The sequence below is a fragment of the Pleurodeles waltl genome, chromosome 12, assembly GCF_031143425.1.
Source record: "Pleurodeles waltl isolate 20211129_DDA chromosome 12, aPleWal1.hap1.20221129, whole genome shotgun sequence".
NCBI lineage: Eukaryota > Metazoa > Chordata > Amphibia > Caudata > Salamandridae > Pleurodeles > Pleurodeles waltl.
The window spans coordinates 686,503,884-686,520,851 of NC_090451.1; the positions used below are offsets into that span (position 1 = coordinate 686,503,884).

At 50.7% G+C, this 16,968-nt stretch overlaps 1 protein-coding gene across 3 annotated transcripts in view; it reads left to right on the forward strand.

Moving 5' to 3' along the window:
* ARHGEF15 (Rho guanine nucleotide exchange factor 15) overlaps positions 1-16,968 on the forward strand; it is a 315,428-nt gene that overhangs the window by 59,438 nt on the left and 239,022 nt on the right. Inside the window, exon 1 of one of the 3 annotated variants that reach the window (XM_069218719.1) lies at positions 1,541-1,894. The exons of the other annotated variants lie outside the window; for them this stretch is intronic. The gene's annotated coding sequence lies outside the window, so the exon portion shown is untranslated. Of the gene's footprint in view, positions 1-1,540; positions 1,895-16,968 lie in introns of those variants that run through there. 3 annotated transcript variants of the gene reach the window in all.

Below are 16,968 nucleotides of genomic sequence, written 5' to 3' on the forward strand. Positions count from 1 at the left end.
TATTTGTATTAGTAAAACCACCCCAACCACCTTGGTAGGATTTAAATCGTGAGGTTTTGGCTTGTCCAGACCAAACACTCCTAAAATAAACCGCCTACTAGTGTGGATGACGTGACTCCCACATCTTGTAATCCACATTGTTTTATGTAACATTTCCCAAAGACTGATTTACACGCCTTTGATGCATTGTCTCTGTATGTGATGTAGAGTGCTCTGACACCCTACACAAATATAAGTAGCACTATAAAACAAACAAAATGTATGTGGGAGAGGGTCTATGGAGAGATGAGGGGGCACTGCTGGGGGTATTAGTGAGAGAATCCGTGGTGAAGGAGGCCATGGGGGGGGGTGTACTAAAAAAGATTGCTGCACAGGCACCCCAGCACCAAAGCCTGCCCTGTCTGGAGCACCACGAAGCACACCTCGATCAACTAGCAGTCATGAGTTAGAATATAGTCATTGACTGATTATTTAAAAAATACAAGAAGGATTAAGGCTGCGATCTTGTGAGCAAGTGAAACCGCCTGCAGACATTACTGATCATATGGAACGATTTTGACTGAGCAAGCTGGTCTTCATGTTCAGGAGCCAGGAGGTGGGCACAGCCCTATGCCAGGCCCAAGCACATCCTGTGGGCACTGTTAGAGTGAGGAAGAAAACCTGGCTAAAGCAGGTGTTCTCTGATACAAGGATTTCCATTACAGGACACAGCGACACGCCTGGAGTGCACGTAGCGCCTAAGAGGATGGCAAGCGCTTGCTCAGGAATGGACGCTTCAGCAGGAGTAAAGCTGGTGCAGTCTTTGATAGTTCATTATTGCTAAGTCTCTACCGATTGACAGCAGCATTTCTGCTGTGTACTAACTAGGAGCTGCATTTTTTCAGGGGGGGTCGCTGTTCATTCCTCTTATGACACATTTGTCGGTGCTGGCACACGCGTGCCTTCAGTAGGGTGGCCCCTTAGAGAAGGGGCAGAGATTGCTAATGTACTGGGACAGCCTTTCAAAGAAAAGCCCCGCCAGCACAACTTTACCGAGGGTCCCTCGAAAGAACAGTGCAACGCAATCGCCGACATTTCACTGGAGGGATCTCTTAAGAACTGCAGAGTCAGGGGCACTAGCTGAATACGCTTTTTAGGAAATGTTATTCTTTTGCGGGGAGTACTGCCCCTCTTCAGCAAAGAAATATAGCATTTATACCAGTGTATGTATTTGTTTGTGGTTGTGCAATGCGCTGCGTTTCTCACAAGTGCAGCTTCGGAGCGCTAAAATGCATCTTTTATTTTAAACTTTAAATTAAAGTTTGTTTTTGAAGTAGGAAACGAGCTCGTGCCTTTTGAATATATGTTGGCAGATCTGTGGCAACTTTCATTTGATTGAGTCATGCACAGATTGCATTAGATCACAGATTTGTACCGTCTCCAGACCCCTCGCTATCAGGACCAGCCCCCTCCGCTTCCCCCTGCTCCCACCCAGCGCCACCTCTCTTCCCGTCGCCCGGCCCCTTCCACCCAGGCCCAGCCCAGCCCTCCTACGTAGCCCAACCTCTTCCCTCCCCATCCCTGCTCTCCGTCCCATCCCTTGGAGTTCTCTCCATCTTCGGCCCCTCCAGCGCCCTCCGTCCAAGCTGCACTCCACCCTTTTACCCCACAGCGAGGGTTCTCCATCCTCAGCCCCCCTCGCATCGATCGTCCCCTCCCACACCTCCATCTCTCCCCTCCCTGTCTGCTCCGCCGTCTCCAGCTGGACGCAGAACCCCCACATCAGCAGCCCCTTTTCTTCGCCCTCAGCCACCCCTTGAACCCTTGTTCCCCTCCACCCTGGAGCTCCCACCCGCCTAGACTGGAGACCCCTACCCTCAAGCCGGGGACGGAACCCTCCCGCCCCGGAATGCAGGTAAGGGGATGCGGGAACGGGTGCGCGTTGTGCATACTGGGGAGGGGGGTGCGCTGCACTTTGGGGTGCACGATGGACAGTGTGGGGTTTGTGAGCGGGGGCTGCGTTTCTCTTTGAGAAGAAAGAGATTCACTGATGTGTGATCGTGTGCCCATTACAGCCGGAGGTATTGTCTCCGAGACAGAAGCAGTGTGGGGCTCTGCCCCGGGGGGGGGGTGAGATGTGAGAAGGGGGGCACTGACCATGGGCTGACCGGACACTGACTGATGGGCCACTGTTAGTCAGGGGAGGGAGTCTGTCGAGAGACGTGGATACGGGTGCCGGTGTGTGTGCAGTGGGGCACCGGTGCCACGAATACGATTTGGGGAGAGGAGCTGAACGGAGGGGCTGCAAGGGCGCTTTGCAGGTGGGATGCAGAGGGGGGCTTTGTCTCGTGGGGTTCTCTGGGGGCGCATTTTGCAGAGCTGGCGTGCACGGTACTCATTTGTGGGGAGCAAGGGATGCACGGTCAGTAGAAGGGCTGTGCCCACGTTGCAGGTGGTGAAGACAAGCCCCCGTGGGGTGGGGAAAGGCCTTGCCCGTGATGGGGGTGGGAAAAGATCTTTATGGGGTCGGTGCCCATGAGGGGATTGGAAGGGGCCGAGAGTGGGGCTTACCCAAGATGGGAAAGAGACAAGGCTTTGGGCTGTGACTGGCATGGAAAGGCACCAAGGCCGGGGGGCACACACTCCATGTGGAAGAGTCCCTGTTGACACCCGCCCCCGCACATTGAAGTACAATAGGCAATAGGTTGACCGGCTCTGCTGAGACAGTCCCGGTTTTTCATCAGCTGTTTCGGCAATTTTGGGCCAGGTCCCGGTTTATTAGTGAGGGTCGGCTGTAAACAGCGAAGACACGTTTTTAGGTCTTACAAAGCAGTGCCTTCCAGCAGCTGTTATCAGAAATCTATTTAAACAGCATGTGTGATACTGCGAATTACAACTGACTTTTGCCTCGTCTGTGTTTATACATCGCCTTTGGAGCTGTCATGCTGTGCCCCTCCGATCATGCTGAAGTAGTCGTTTTTCTATTGTTTGCGAAATGTCCCAGTTTTTGGCTTTCAAAATCTGGTCCCACCAAAGTTCGACCACTCGACGCTGCCCATAGGGTGGGAAGCGCTGAAGACATATGAAGGGGGGGGGGGGGCTGTATACATTTGTGCACATGCAGCAGATTGTGAATATGCAGTGCTTGAAATGGAATTATAGAAATTATAGAAGTGCAGGTCCCACATACCAGAGTACCTGCTTGCTTTTGAGAATTACCAGTACTCGCAATTAAAAGTATTTCTCCTCTCCTGAGAAGTGCAGGTACTCTTCCTCTCAAAAAAAAAGTGCAGGTACTCAGTACTGGCCCATTTAAGCGCTGTCATGCACCTGCCTGCTGTGCACTCTACTCTCCTGCACTCTTGCACTGATCGTCACTACTACATACATCGCATGGGCCTTGAGTTGCACTAAGCCGAGGTGTCATCCGCTCGCCCGTCAGCTGCTAGCCAAAAACCACAATCATCCCCTCTCCTAAGCACAGACCCTGGTCTGCATGCAAGTGCTGCTTCTCCAGTGTAAGGGGGTGGCTGTGGTGGTAGACGTGTGCCAAGCACACACCCTGGTATGTTATCTGTGTGTTGGCCCTCCTTTGGCAGGGTGTGGCTTTGGTGGTAGTAATGGATGCTAAACGCACACCCTGGGGTGTGTGTGCAGTGTGTTGGCCCTTCAGTGGCAGGGGATGGTGTGTGGTGGTACTGATGTGTGCTAAACGCAGGCCCTGGTGTGGCTGCACTCTGTTGGCCCTCCAGTGGCTGGGGGCAGGGTCTGTGGTGGTGGTAATGTGATCCACTCCCTGAGGTCATTACCTCAATGGTAAATGCTGGACCATCTGTGTCTGCACTGAGGAGAGAAGGAGCATATAGGGAAATAAGGCGCATTGAACAACCAGCCTTACAAGCACAGATTGACAAAGCCAACGTGCTAGGCTCTAGAATAATTTAGCATGCTCAGAGAGACCCAAAGCAGAGGAATCAGTTCACACGGAGGAGGACGGTCAAGTGACCTGCACCCCCACTTTCATACAACCTGCAGACACAACCTTAAAACCACTTCCCTGAAATGGATTTGACCAACTAGCCACAGTTACCACCCAAACTATTTAGAACACAACCACAGGGAAACCCCAAAATTTAGCACAAGCCACCATCACAACTGGATCACAAGGAACCAGTACGTTCTGAAACACACATCAGAATACATTATAATAATGCAAGTTGAAAAAAACACTACATACATGACTCACGAGCTTTGGCAAAGCCAATAGGTGTGGTGTTGGCCCACAGCCCTTTTGGCGTTGTTAATCCTGGTTTGGCATGGTCCTTGCAAAGCTGTGCAAGCTGCTAGACCTTCAGCAATCTAAGAAGCACAACAGGATGACGCATATACGTAAGAAAGCAATGCGTGTGGGAGGAGCACAAGAGGGTGAGCACAACATAGAGGAGAGGGGAAGAAGCACACAGGATGAAGGAGCAACATGGAACACGGATGAGGGGTAGAGAAAAGCACACAAGGGAGACAGCTGGAAGGCGCATATGACTCTCATGGAAGGCTTAACCAACAAGAATAATGTAGTGTCTGAAAAGTTAGCACTTGAAGTGCACCAATAATAAGGCTGTGCTTCAGGGGAGGGACAAATACAACAAGAGGAAGGAAAGGCTACACAGGCTAACAAATAAATAGCCAGTAAATTAGAGTGACAATAAAACCAACCAATGGTAAGCAACGGGCGGACTCTAAGCCCCTTTGTAAGCTGAACTTTGGTACTTTCGAACACCAGACAGACTGCACTGTTTGGTAGAAAAGACCTAAAGAACCCTCTGAGCTTTTTGACACCACAAAAACAATTATATTTGTATCCACCCTTTAATTTAGGGTTAAAAGTCCTAAGCATATCATTTCTCCAGACTTACTTAGCAAGAGTGCACAAAACGGAAAGACACTCCCACACCTCAGGACTACAGTTAAAAGTCCAGAAGCTTCTGTCAAGGTTCGTGATGAAGTGTGTGTGTGTGTGTGTGTGTTGGGGTGGGGGGGGGGGGGGGGGGTAACTCCCGCTCCCTGAACTACCGATCCATACAGGACTTACTGCACGAGCCCACAAAACAGTCACAGCCGGGCGGGTACCACCTGCCAGCACCACAGCTCGGGAAGGCACAGACAGGAAGCAGTATCTGTCAGAATCCTGACACAAGCCTAGAACCGCATTAGTCTAAAGGAAGGCACAGCTATGGCACTGCACCAGCACAGGAACTACACAACCCTTGCACAACCATGCTTCAGATTCACACAATGCTTGTCCATCGCTTGAAACACAGCCTGCCCGCAAAGGCCCACCTTACAGACCAGGTGATCACGGACTGGAGCCAACTACGGACCAGGTGGCCACGGACTGGAACCAACTACAGACCAGGTGATCACGGACTGGAACCAGCTACACACCAGGTGGCCACGGACTGGAGCCAACTACAGAACAGGTGACCACGGACTGGAACCAACTACAGACCAGGTGATCACGGACTGGAACCAACTACAGACCAGGTGATCACGGACTGGAACCACCTACAGACCAGGTGGCCACGGACTGGAGCCAACTACGGACCAGGTGGCCACGGACTGGAACCAGCTACAGACCAGGTGGCCACGGACTGGAACCAGCTACAGACCAGGGGAACAGAGAGGCCTGGACTGCTCATCGGTGTGACCTGGGAGAAGGAGAGACTGAGGGACACCTTTTCCTACGCAGCTCGAATTGTCGCTCGTATCCCCATTTCTAGAGGAAAATAAGACTAGTTGAGGCCAAATTCTTCCCCATTTTGGGAAAAATAGCAAGAAGGGACACCATCATACATTTCGGATGTCACCATGAGAGGAAGGGCATAACACACAAAACATTCTCACAGGAGGCAGCCCAGAAAACCAGTGCCCCAAATTGTAATATATGTATCATTTATGTACCCTGTGTTCGTGCTCTGGGTACTGTCTGGATTGTCATGCCAACAAAGTATTTTTGGGTTGTTTTAGCGTGTTTTAGTTTACAAGAGATGAGGGTTTGTGGAGATTGACTGCAAAACACAGTGACACTGAAAAGATGCATTCCTCTCAGGCGGCCAGATCAGGAAACATTAAAACGTCGTCTCTGAGGGAGATTGGCCCTATCAGTTGTTACATTTGCTGGATGACGAAGGTTGCTCTTTGCTACTTACTGCTGTCAGGGCCGGCTGAGTTGCATCCCAGCAAACACTGTTTAGTGTTGTTGTAACTTCACATTTGTACAACATGGCGCTACACTAATGTGATTTTTTAAACTATGTGGCTGCAGCGCCTGGCGTGGTGCTCTTGTTAACCAACCTGAGGAAACTCTGGGAAATAAAAAGTAGACATACTGCGTTCTTGTGAGGCACTGTTTTGGTTTGGACACAATGCGCTACAGCAGTGCCTGACCCCATCATGGCGACCGCCAGGACAGGTTCATCTTCAGCATCACGCCCCAATAATAATCTGAAGGACACCATATGATATTCGCGCAGTAGCTAAACTCCCCCAAGCAATGCACGTCACCTGCAGTCTTTACCAACCAACAGACACAGAGCCCCCAAATCTGCAATTTATACCCACCTCTGGTCTAACATGCCTGTGAATATTTCTTATCTATGACGGTAAAGGCTAAGCTGAAACAATTCCGTTTGTTCAGCAGTATTACTTCAGCTGGCTGCTGTGTCTCTGAAAAGGCCAGAGGGCCGGATAAAGTCAGTCACGTGTGACTGACCCTGGCCCAGCACTGCTGTTATTTTAGGGGTCCCTGTTCTGTTCACCCAAACATCGATCTGCATCGAAACGTATCTTTATGCTGGATTTAAGAATTGCCTATGTGAAATCTGGGCGTGGAGAGGGGGATATCTGGCAGATTGGACTGCAGTGTTGTCCAGCTGGGGTTTCCCTGACGTCACCGGCCTCCAGCTGGGGCCTCTAGGTTAAAGCGCCTCCAGCGCCTCGCTCATCTGCCAGCAGAAAATCAATCATTTTATCAGCTGGTTTTGGACGCATTAAAAGTCACTTTCACGTGAACCCCTTGACCCCCTGATTTAAGATGTACATCTAAGTGTGGTTTTATAATAGCGCAGTCAATGGCGACTTCATTGCAGCAATATTTCCGGCCCCATCTTGCCCCTCCCCAGATTGGAAGCAGTTTTGTACTACTGAAATGCGATGAAGAGGCGAGGGCCCTAGAACACGATTAGAGATTGTACCAGTACTTCTACAGCGAGTCTCGGCTGCAAGGGAGGCTTCCAGTTCTATGGTACTCATTCTTTAGCTGTGGCTGGAGAGTATAGCGGTCCTTATCTTATGTGACCAACAGATAAAGAGCTTTAGAACAGCACCGAGTGAGGGGCTTTTGCTCTACCTATATGTTGATATCCATAACTATTGCATTTGATTGGATAGAAGTTGTATGCTTTTGCTGAAAAGGAGTGCTTGGGTTGCACTTTATAGGTTTTTGGTCTACAGTACCCCTTTTTGATAAACCCTGTGGGTCGACAAGTCACACACTGAAAATTTGTATCTGATGTTGTCAGCTCAGTTTGTACATATTTGTAATTTTATGGCTATGGCCGTTGGTTGCCTTGTGAGAAAGTTTATGATCAATACTGCAGGCCTGAGAAATGTTCATTCTAAGCCAGTATTCAGGCTTATTCGCCTGATTGGTTCTTTGTTATGTGTATTTGTAATGTGCGCTATCACCCACGTGAGTATATTGGCACTAAGCAGGTGTGTGTGCGCCTAGCCCTGCCTATGGGATGTTGGTTAATTGAAAAGCCAGGTCTTCAGCTTGTTGCGGAATTCAAGAGAGGTGGAGCCTCTGATGTGGCAAAGGAGGTTGTTCCACACCTTAGCAGTAATGTAAGAGATCGTCCGTCCTTCTGATCTGGTTCTGTGTATGAGTGGGATGTGTGTGAGTGAGAGTCCTGCAGAGCGGAGGAGTCTGGTTGGTTGGCAGAAGGAGATGAGTCTGCTCATGTAGGTGAGGACTGAGTTGTGTAGTGCCTTGAATGTGTGTGTGGAGTTCGAATTGAGCGTGTTTGTGTACCAGGAGCCAGTGTAGCTCCCTGAGGTGTGGTGTGATGTGAGTTCTGTGTTGGGAGGTTGGATATGGATCTGGCTGCAGAGTTCTGGATGGTTTGTAGTTTGCTAGTGAGTTGCTTGGTGATTCCTGAAAAAAGAGTTTCCATAGTCCAACTTGCTGGAGACTAGGACACGAGTGGCAGCTTTTCTAGTGTTGCTTGAGAGCCGCTTGAAGATCTTCCTCCCCATCCTCAGGGTGCTGAAGCAGGATGCGGTGGCCGTGGTGACTTATCCCATCATGTCCAGTTTGCTGTCATTGAGAAATATTGTCAGTTGCCCTCAGTCTGAATTCTTTGTTATGAAAAGTTATGACAAAGTGAGTAGGCCTGAGTTATTTATTGTGAGAAGCCTATGATAAAGGCAGTAGGCCTTCAAGCCTGGGTTGTTATTACTCTGTTTAAGGTTGTAGCTATATATTTTGTTATACAGATTTGGGCATATTACAGGAGTATGCAAGGGTGTTAGTGTGCAGCGCACACCTCTAAAACAAACAAAAACCTTGGGATAAAAGATTTGCACAGAAATGTTCCTTGTTAGACCCTTCAAGGAGGGGTTATATATTGTTTTGTCAAATGTAATTTTGTACAAATTGGTAACTTGTTTAACATACGCCTGATAACTGCCTTGTTAGGCTCAATACAATCGGGGCTCACTCAGTTATGATGAGAAGCCAACGAGCCGAGCTTTAGGCTTGACTCGTTCATTGGAAAAGGTTATGTTAGATGCCACATATCCGATCTGTTTATAACAAACAGTTATGATAAAGGCTTTTTGTAATGTAAAATGTGTATGTTAAAGCCATTAGGCATTTAAGGGTGGATTGGTGCTGCTCTCAATTCAAGACGACAAACAGTATTTTTGTTTTTCTTTTTTTACGTGGAATCTCACAGATTTCCTCAGTTAGAATGGATTTTGGTGTATAGTGCCCTCTGACAAATACCCGGGAAAGAAAATGTGCATTTTCCGAATCACTTATAAACCTACTTAGGAGGGTTTTTGTTTGTGCCAACAATCATTCGTAATTTTATTCATAGTATATATCTGTGTGTGTTAAGGTGATTGAAAATAGATGTGGCCTGATAACTTTAGCTGTCTCTCAGGCTCCAGTAAAATTAAAACAAAAAACTTCAAAAATACATAGAAGTGCTTGGGTTAGCCCTCTCAAGCCTCCGATCTGTTTGAGTATTATTCACATTACGTTTCTGCCCATGGCAACATATAGACTGCGACAATAGGTCCAGCATCTTCAGCCATTGCTACTGTTGAGTTGTGAGTGATAGTACTGTGATCACTTGTGCACATCCTCCTGGAACTGGGTGTGCTTCAGTGCCGGGGCTTACGTCCCTGTCATTTAGGTTTTGGAATGGTGTTGTCCATAGTTAATCTTTTTTTTGTGTTATTGTTCCAAGATCTCTGCCATGTTTTGAAGCAACACTGTCGGGCATTTTGGATCTGCACAGTAAATTTATATATATTCACCAAAGCTACTAAATTTTAGGAGGAGGAAACACATAAAAAACAAAGCCACCTCACCTTCCACCCATATGAATGTGCATAACCACCTTTCATTGCAAAGCAGTGGTGTTTGATGAAAATGTTTAAATCTGACCTTTTATGGAGGTAAGTATATATCTGTATCTTAATATACATATATAGATATATATGCATTCATACAAATTCATATTTAAACATTTTATTCAAACATGTTTGTATTAAACTCGTGGCGCTAGTGCAAATGTAGTTAAAGCTTAGTATGACCTTAAATAGGAAAGGAACTTTTTGTATTTTTTATTTTTTTATATAATTTTGGTACTCTTTGATGAATCTGTACAAAACGTTCCAAAAAAAATCTAACTCACTTCGTTCAGCTTTTTGTGAAGATTTATACTGATCCATCAAGTGGGACCAAGAAAATAGGGGTGTCCCAAAACATCAGTTTTCTGTTAATTACGATAGGAAACGTTGCGCTTTGATATGAAAAAAATATCTGATTAGAATTACTCTAAATTTAAAAAGTTAGAATTTTACTTGGAAAGGGTAAATCTCCTAGAAAAATTAGTGATTCCTGGACCATTGGCCCCAGAGGGAGCCTTTTCTACTGTTGGCCAATCAGGTCCCCTTGTACCCAGGACTGTATCACAGGACCTCGCACAATGACTGACCGGCCATGACATCTCAGAAAAGTGTTGTAGCAGTCATTACAGAACTCGGGGACTTGATCCGTGTATCATGAAAAAACAAAAAAGAATAACAAGTTGGGCAGGGTAGGGCTATGCTGATCCTCAGGGACTTTTGAGGGAAGGATCGAGAGGGACCTTGCCCTCAGTGATTTAAAAAAATATATAATTCAAGGCTTTGGGTACCAATATTTACTCACGGGTTCCAGGACAGCTCTGCGGTGAGGTTCTCCAGTACTACAGGGGAGCCACTGTACTAGTTTACACCCAGTACCATGCAAGCTTCCATTTTGTGTGTGTGCAAGTTATAGGGAGTGGTTATAGTTAGTTGACAAAACTAGATCTCGAGTATATCAGTGTTTCTTAGGTTTTTAATGCTGGTGCATCTCTCATCACAACACTGGTGCATGTCTTATTCCAAACCCTTGCTATATATTCATTTTAATGTCTATGTTAATTCCCCCCCCCCCCCCCCCAGGTTTATCTGTGGCTCAGCCCCTTGTTACGAGTCTGGCAGTCCTAGGACCACCAGACTCACAGTGGTTGTCGGACCGCCACCAATGCGGCGGTCCGGCCTCCACATTACAACCCTGGCAAAAGTGCCATGGTCAGACCACCACCACTTTTTTGGCCAGCCAACGCTCTGGCAGTGCCGGTGGTCTTAATCCACCACAGCAGCTCTGCAAGCAGCACTGCCCTGGGGATTACAAGTCCCCTCTCTACCAGCTTTTACATGCCGGTTGCACTGCTATGTAAAAACTTGCAGAGACCATGTGCAGGGGGCAGTGCAGGGGCCCCCACGGCAAGCCCCGTCGCGCTTTTCACTGTCTGCTTTGCAGACAGTGAAAAGCGCAACAGGCGCTGCTGCACCCAAAGCACCGCAACATTGCTGCTGGCTCTATTATGACCCGGCGTCAATGGTGTGGACTGTTTCCCGGTGGGCCGGCGGGCAGAAACTCTGTTTCTGCCTGCCGAATCAGCTAGAAACTCTTAATAGCCCTCGCAGTCAGCTCACCACACTGGCTGTTTCCTGATCGCATGGCTTCGGCAGATGGGCGTTTCCATCCGCCAACATCATATTGGGGGGGGCCTTAGTGTGTGTCCCTAAAATCCACATCTTGAGACGTCATTAGATCTATCCGGCATCTTTCCTCTGCAGTTCCCACCCCCCACCATACCTCCCGCTTCAAATGACATCCCTCACTACTTGAGAGCTCAACTTACTAGCTTTGTCATATTCATGTGAAATGTATTTTCTTAAGTTGCCCAGTGTGAGATTTTTCAGAGACAGGAGTTCCATAATCCTGGCACTAAGCATGTGAACACTTGCTCGCCTGAACTACCCCTCTTAAATGTTTATTGCTAACAGGCACTGATTAGAGCACGTGTGTAAGAGTAAAGGGTTTTGGAGATGTCTGCTTTCTGTCGCCCATATAAAGCTTCATGCCAGATGCAGAAGGCTTTCAATTGGGGTTGGGCATCGAAGAGGGGGGGAAGTCAAGGGCCCTTTCACTGATAAAAATCACCATTCTATCTGTATACGTGTTCTGAAGATTCTATTGGATTCTTTCTGCAACAATTGAAAACCTAGCAGAAAAAGGAGTCACACCTGATTTGACACGTTCTCACTCTACATCTTTCCTCTGATTGAACACTACTCCCATCTCCTCTGCACTCTGAAGTAACTCTGGATACAAATAGAGAATTTTTAAACTCATCAATAATTCACTAAACGAGCAAAACGCCCTGCCTGCGCAGTAGTAAGTTGTGCGACTAATAGGATGTGGAGATTTTAGAAATAATATGCAATCTGGAAGCTGGCATTCTCCAGCTGCAACAGGTGATGTGATGGAACAGATGGCAAAGGAGAGGGGCGCTCCGAGAGGAAAACTAAACACTTCTTTCTGGATGATAGGCCTCCCAGCATACGTCACTTTTTTGCTCTACTACAGGAACATCAGACACTACTAAGCAAGCATTGGCAAAAGCCATAGGTCTTGCTTATGGGAGATATTGTCTTTGCCAATGCGTTGCAGCCATAATGTACAGAAGCTATGACGCAGCCCGTGCTGGTCGTGTCGTAGTGCTTTGAGGTAGGGCTGGTGGGGCAGGAGGCAACGAGCACAACTGATGGGGTGGGCAACACTTTTCTTTAGTGCTGGTGGGAGGCAGCACAAATAGGGCCTGCTTATCAACATGGCCAACGGAGGTTGTCGGTCGAAAAAGTGCTATAGTGCTGCCAGCAGTATTCATGCCATATAATTTCTTTTTGTTATGGTGGATGTAGGGTAACATAGACAACAGAGGGGAGGTCATGTGGGTAGTGCAAGCAACACAGATAATGCAAAGAGGGTGGGGGGACATGGACAACAGAAGGAAGGTGGGCAGGTGGGGCGAGCAACATGGACATCAGAAGGAGGGAGGGCTGAGGAACACAGATGGGGGAAGTGTACACAAGGGAGATGACTAAAAAAAAGTGCACTCTTGAGAGGGCTTAAACCGAAAGTAAAAATAACACTGAAAACAACGAGCAGTGGAAGGGTAGAAATAATGCATCCATGATCCAGGGGAGGGAAAAAACACTGGACGAGGAAGGGAGCCTATGACAGCTGACAAATAAGCAGCAAACAAATGAGAGGGACATGAAGCCAAACAATGGTAATCAATGGACGGCCTTTAAGCCCACTGTTGGAAACCGATGGCCCTGATTATGAGTTTGGTAGGCGGTGGAGGCAGCCCCCTAACTCATTCGAACAGATAACCGCCACGCCGGTCTTCCGCCGGCCGGCCCTATTATGAGTTCCAGGGCCTTAACCTTGACACCAGCTCATAATTGAGCCTGCGGAATTGTGACGGTGCGTCGAGTGCCACATCACCCATTGCGCTTTTCACTCCCCATAATTTGGGCAGTGAAATGCATGACAGGCCTGTCCATGGGGGCCCCTGCACTGCCCATGCCAAGTGCATGGGCAGTGCAGGGGCCTCCATGGGGCCCCCCGGAATCCCCTTTCTGCCAGCTTTTGCATGGCGGGGCTGGCAGAAAGGGGACTCGTAATCCCCAGGGCAGCAGACTGAGATCACCGGCACCGCCAGGCTGGTGGAAATCTGGAGGTACTGGCGGTCGAACCGTAGCGGTTCCACCAAGGTCATAATGGGGTGGTCGGACCGCCCCTTTTTGGCGTGGGTCCGAGCGCCACTGCGAATATGGCAGTCCATGGACCACCAAACTCGTAATGAGGCCCAATGTGTCTCCTAAGAGATAGCACATGTGTTGTCTTGGGTGAGACCTAAAAAACCTTTCCTAAATTATTTGAGGGTTTACTAAACAACAGACTCATTTAAACCTCGAGCAGAAGGCCAGACTAGAGTTAGCACCCTTGTCTGTCTCAAAAACCCTAACATATTTGTTTAGTGCAGGATGTCAATACTGTATGAGGTTCATCATTGCTTACTTAAAACTATTTAAAAGTTACTATGACCTGCCATAAATTCCCTTTGACTTCTTGTAACACTGTCTCTCCTACATTGTCCCATTGCTTTGTAGCTCTTTGCTCTTTATAAATTATGTAAATAGCCTCGTGCCTCACTGCTAGCGTTTAATCATCATTGATTTCAAACATACACATTTATTTCTTTAAAATATAAAAAAAAATGACTTCTTAAATGAAGTTCACCTACTGATATTGTAGCATTGATGTTTTCACATTTCTTTTTACTCACCATTACAATCTTGGCATAGAAAATGTATTTAATTATTGCAGTTTTGTGAACTACATTAATTTCTGGGTTAATTTCCCTTTAACTAACCCACATGTTCCAAACTGACATAGTTACCTTATTTGCATGATTCTTTCCAACAGACATCCTCTCCCTCAGGCTGCTGATCTGCAGGGCCCAATAATTAAAGCTTTTAAGTGAAATGCAAGGTGTGTGATCTTCTAGGAAAAGTGTTTACAAAGCCAGACAGCAGCAAAACTCAGCTGAAGCACGCCCTCTCTCTTGTGAGCTGCATGGCTGCTGGGGGGCAGGTCTTGTCACTGTGTGAGTGACAAATGTACTAGGTGAGGGGGAAATGTCCCTCCTTCTCCCACTCCCCTGTCCCTCCTTCTCCCACTCCCCTGTCCCTCCTTCTCCCACTCCCTTGTCCCTCCTTCTCCCCTTCCCTCCTTCTCCCCTTCCCCTGTCCCTCCTTCTCCCCTCCTTCCCCTCCCCTGTCCCTCCTTCTCCCCTTCTCCCCCTCCCCTGTCCCTCCTTCCATGTCCCTCCTTCTCCCCTTCTCCCCCTCCCCTGTCCCTCCTTCCATGTCCCTCCTTCCCTCCTTCTCCCCTCCCCTTCCCCCTGTCCCTCCTTCTCCCCTCCTTCTCCCCTCCCCCTCCTTCTCCCCTCCCCCTCCTTCTCCCCTCCCCCTCCTTCTCCCCTCCCCCTCCTTCTCCCCTCCCACTCCTTCTCCCCTCCCCCTCCTCCTCCCTCCTTCTCCCCCTCCCTCCTCCTCCCTCCTTCTCCCCCTCCCTCATCCTCCCTCCTTCTCCCCCTCCCCTCCTTCTCCCCTTCTCCCCCTCCCCTCCTTCTCCCCTTCTCCCCCTCCCCTCCTCCCCTCCTTCTCCCCCTCCCTCTCCCCATTCCCCCTTCTCCCCATTCCCCCTTCTCCCCATTCCCCCTTCTCTCCTTCTCCCCGTCCCTCCTTCTCCCCGTCCCTCCTTCTCCCCTGTCCCTCCTTCTCCCCTGTCCCTACTTCTCCCTGTCTCCCCTTCTCCCCTGTCTCCCCTTCTCCCCTGTCTCCCCTTCTCCCCTGTCTCCCCTTCTCCCCTGTCTCACCTTCTCCCCTGTCCCTCCTTCTCCCCTGTCCCTCCTTCTCCCCTGTCCCTCCTTCTCCCCTTCTCCCCTGTCCCTCCTTCTCCCCTTCTCCCCTGTCCTACTTCTCCCCTGTCCCTCCTTCTCCCCTGTCCCTCCTTCTCCCATTCTCCCTCCTTCTCCCCTGTCCCTCCTTCTCCCCTGTCCCTCCTTCTCCCCTTCTCCCTCCTTCTCCCCTGTCCCTCCTTCTCCCCTGTCCCTCCTTCTCCCTCCTTCTCCCCTGTCCCTCCTTCTCCCCTGTCCCTCCTGTCCCTCCTTCTCCCCTGTCCCTCCTTCTCCCCTTCTCCCCTGTCCCTCCTTCTCCCCTGTCTCCCCTTCTCCCCTGTCCCTCCTTCTCCCCTGTCCCTCCTTCTCCCCTGCTCCCCTGTCCCTCCTTCTCCCCTGCTCCCCTGTCCCTCCTTCTCCCCTGCTCCCCTGTCCCTCCTTCTCCCCTGCTCCCCTGTCCCTCCTTCTCCCCTGCTCCCCTGTCCCTCCTTCTCCCCCTCCCCTGTCCCTCCTTCTCCCCCTCCCCTGTCCCTCCTTCTCCCCCTCCCCCTCCCCTGTCCCTCCTTCTCCCCCTCCCCTGTCCCTCCTTCTCCCCCTCCCCTGTCCCTCCTTCTCCCCCTCCCCTGTCCTTCCTTCTCCCCCTCCCCTGTCCCTCCTTCTCCCGCTCCCCTGTCCCTCCTTCTCCCGCTCCCCTGTCCCTCCTTCTCCCCCTCCCCTGTCCCTCCTTCTCCCCCTCCCCTGTCCCTCCTTCTCCCCTTCTCCTCCTTCTCCCCTGTCCCTCCTTCTCCCCTTCTCCCCTGTCCCTCCTTCTCCCCTGTCCCTCCTTCTCCCCTTCTCCCCTGTCCCTCCTTCTCCCCTTCTCCCCTGTCCCTCCTTCTCCCCTTCTCCCCTGTCCCTCCTTCTCCCCTTCTCCCCTTCTCCCCTGTCCCCCCTTCTCCCCTTCTCCCCCTTCTCCCCCTTCTCCCCCCTTCTCCCCTCTTCTCCCCTCTTCTCCCCTCTTCTCCCCTCTTCTCCCCTTCTCCCCCCTTCTCCCCTTCTCCCCCCTTCTCCCCTTCTTCCCTTCTTCCCCCTTCTCCCCCCTTCTCCCCTTCTCCCCTGTCCCTCCTTCTCCCCTTCTCCCCTGTCCCTCCTTCTCCCCTTCTCCCCTGTCCCCCCTTCCCCTGTCCCCCCTTCCCCTGTCCCCCCTTCCCCTGTCCCCCCTTCCCCTGTCCCTCCTTCTCCCCTGTCCCTCCTTCTCCCCTGTCCCCCCTTCTCCCCCCCCTGTCCCTCTCCCCCCCTGTCCCCCTCCCCCCTCTCCCTCCCCCCCTCTCCCCCCTGTCCCTCCCCCCCTCTCCCCCCTGTCCCTCCCCCCATCTCCCCCTCTGACCCTCCCCCCCTCTGTCCCTCCCTCTCCCCCCCTCTGTCCCTCCCCCCTCTCCCCCCCTCTGTCCCTCCCCCCCTCTCCCCCTGTCCCTCCCCCCTCTCCCCCCTGTCCCTCCCCCCTCTCCCCCCTGTCCCTCCCCCCTTCTCCCCCTCTGTCCCTCCCCCCTCTGTCCCTCCCTCTCCCACCCTCTGTCCCTCCCCCCTCCTCCCCCCTGTCCCTCTCCCCCCCTGTCCCTCTCCCCCGTCCCTCTCCCCCCCTGTCCCTCCCCACCTGTCCCTCTCCCCCTGTCCCTCTCCCCCCTGTCCCTCTCCCCCCTGTCCCTCTCCCCCCCGTCCCTCTCCCCCCCGTCCCTCTCCCCCCCGTCCCTCTCCCCACCTGTTCCCTCTCCCCACCTGTTCCCTCTCCCCCCCTGTTCCCTCTCCCCCCCTGTTCCCTCTCCCCCCCTGTTCCCTCTCCCCCCCTGTTCCCTCTCCCCCCCTGTTCCCTCTT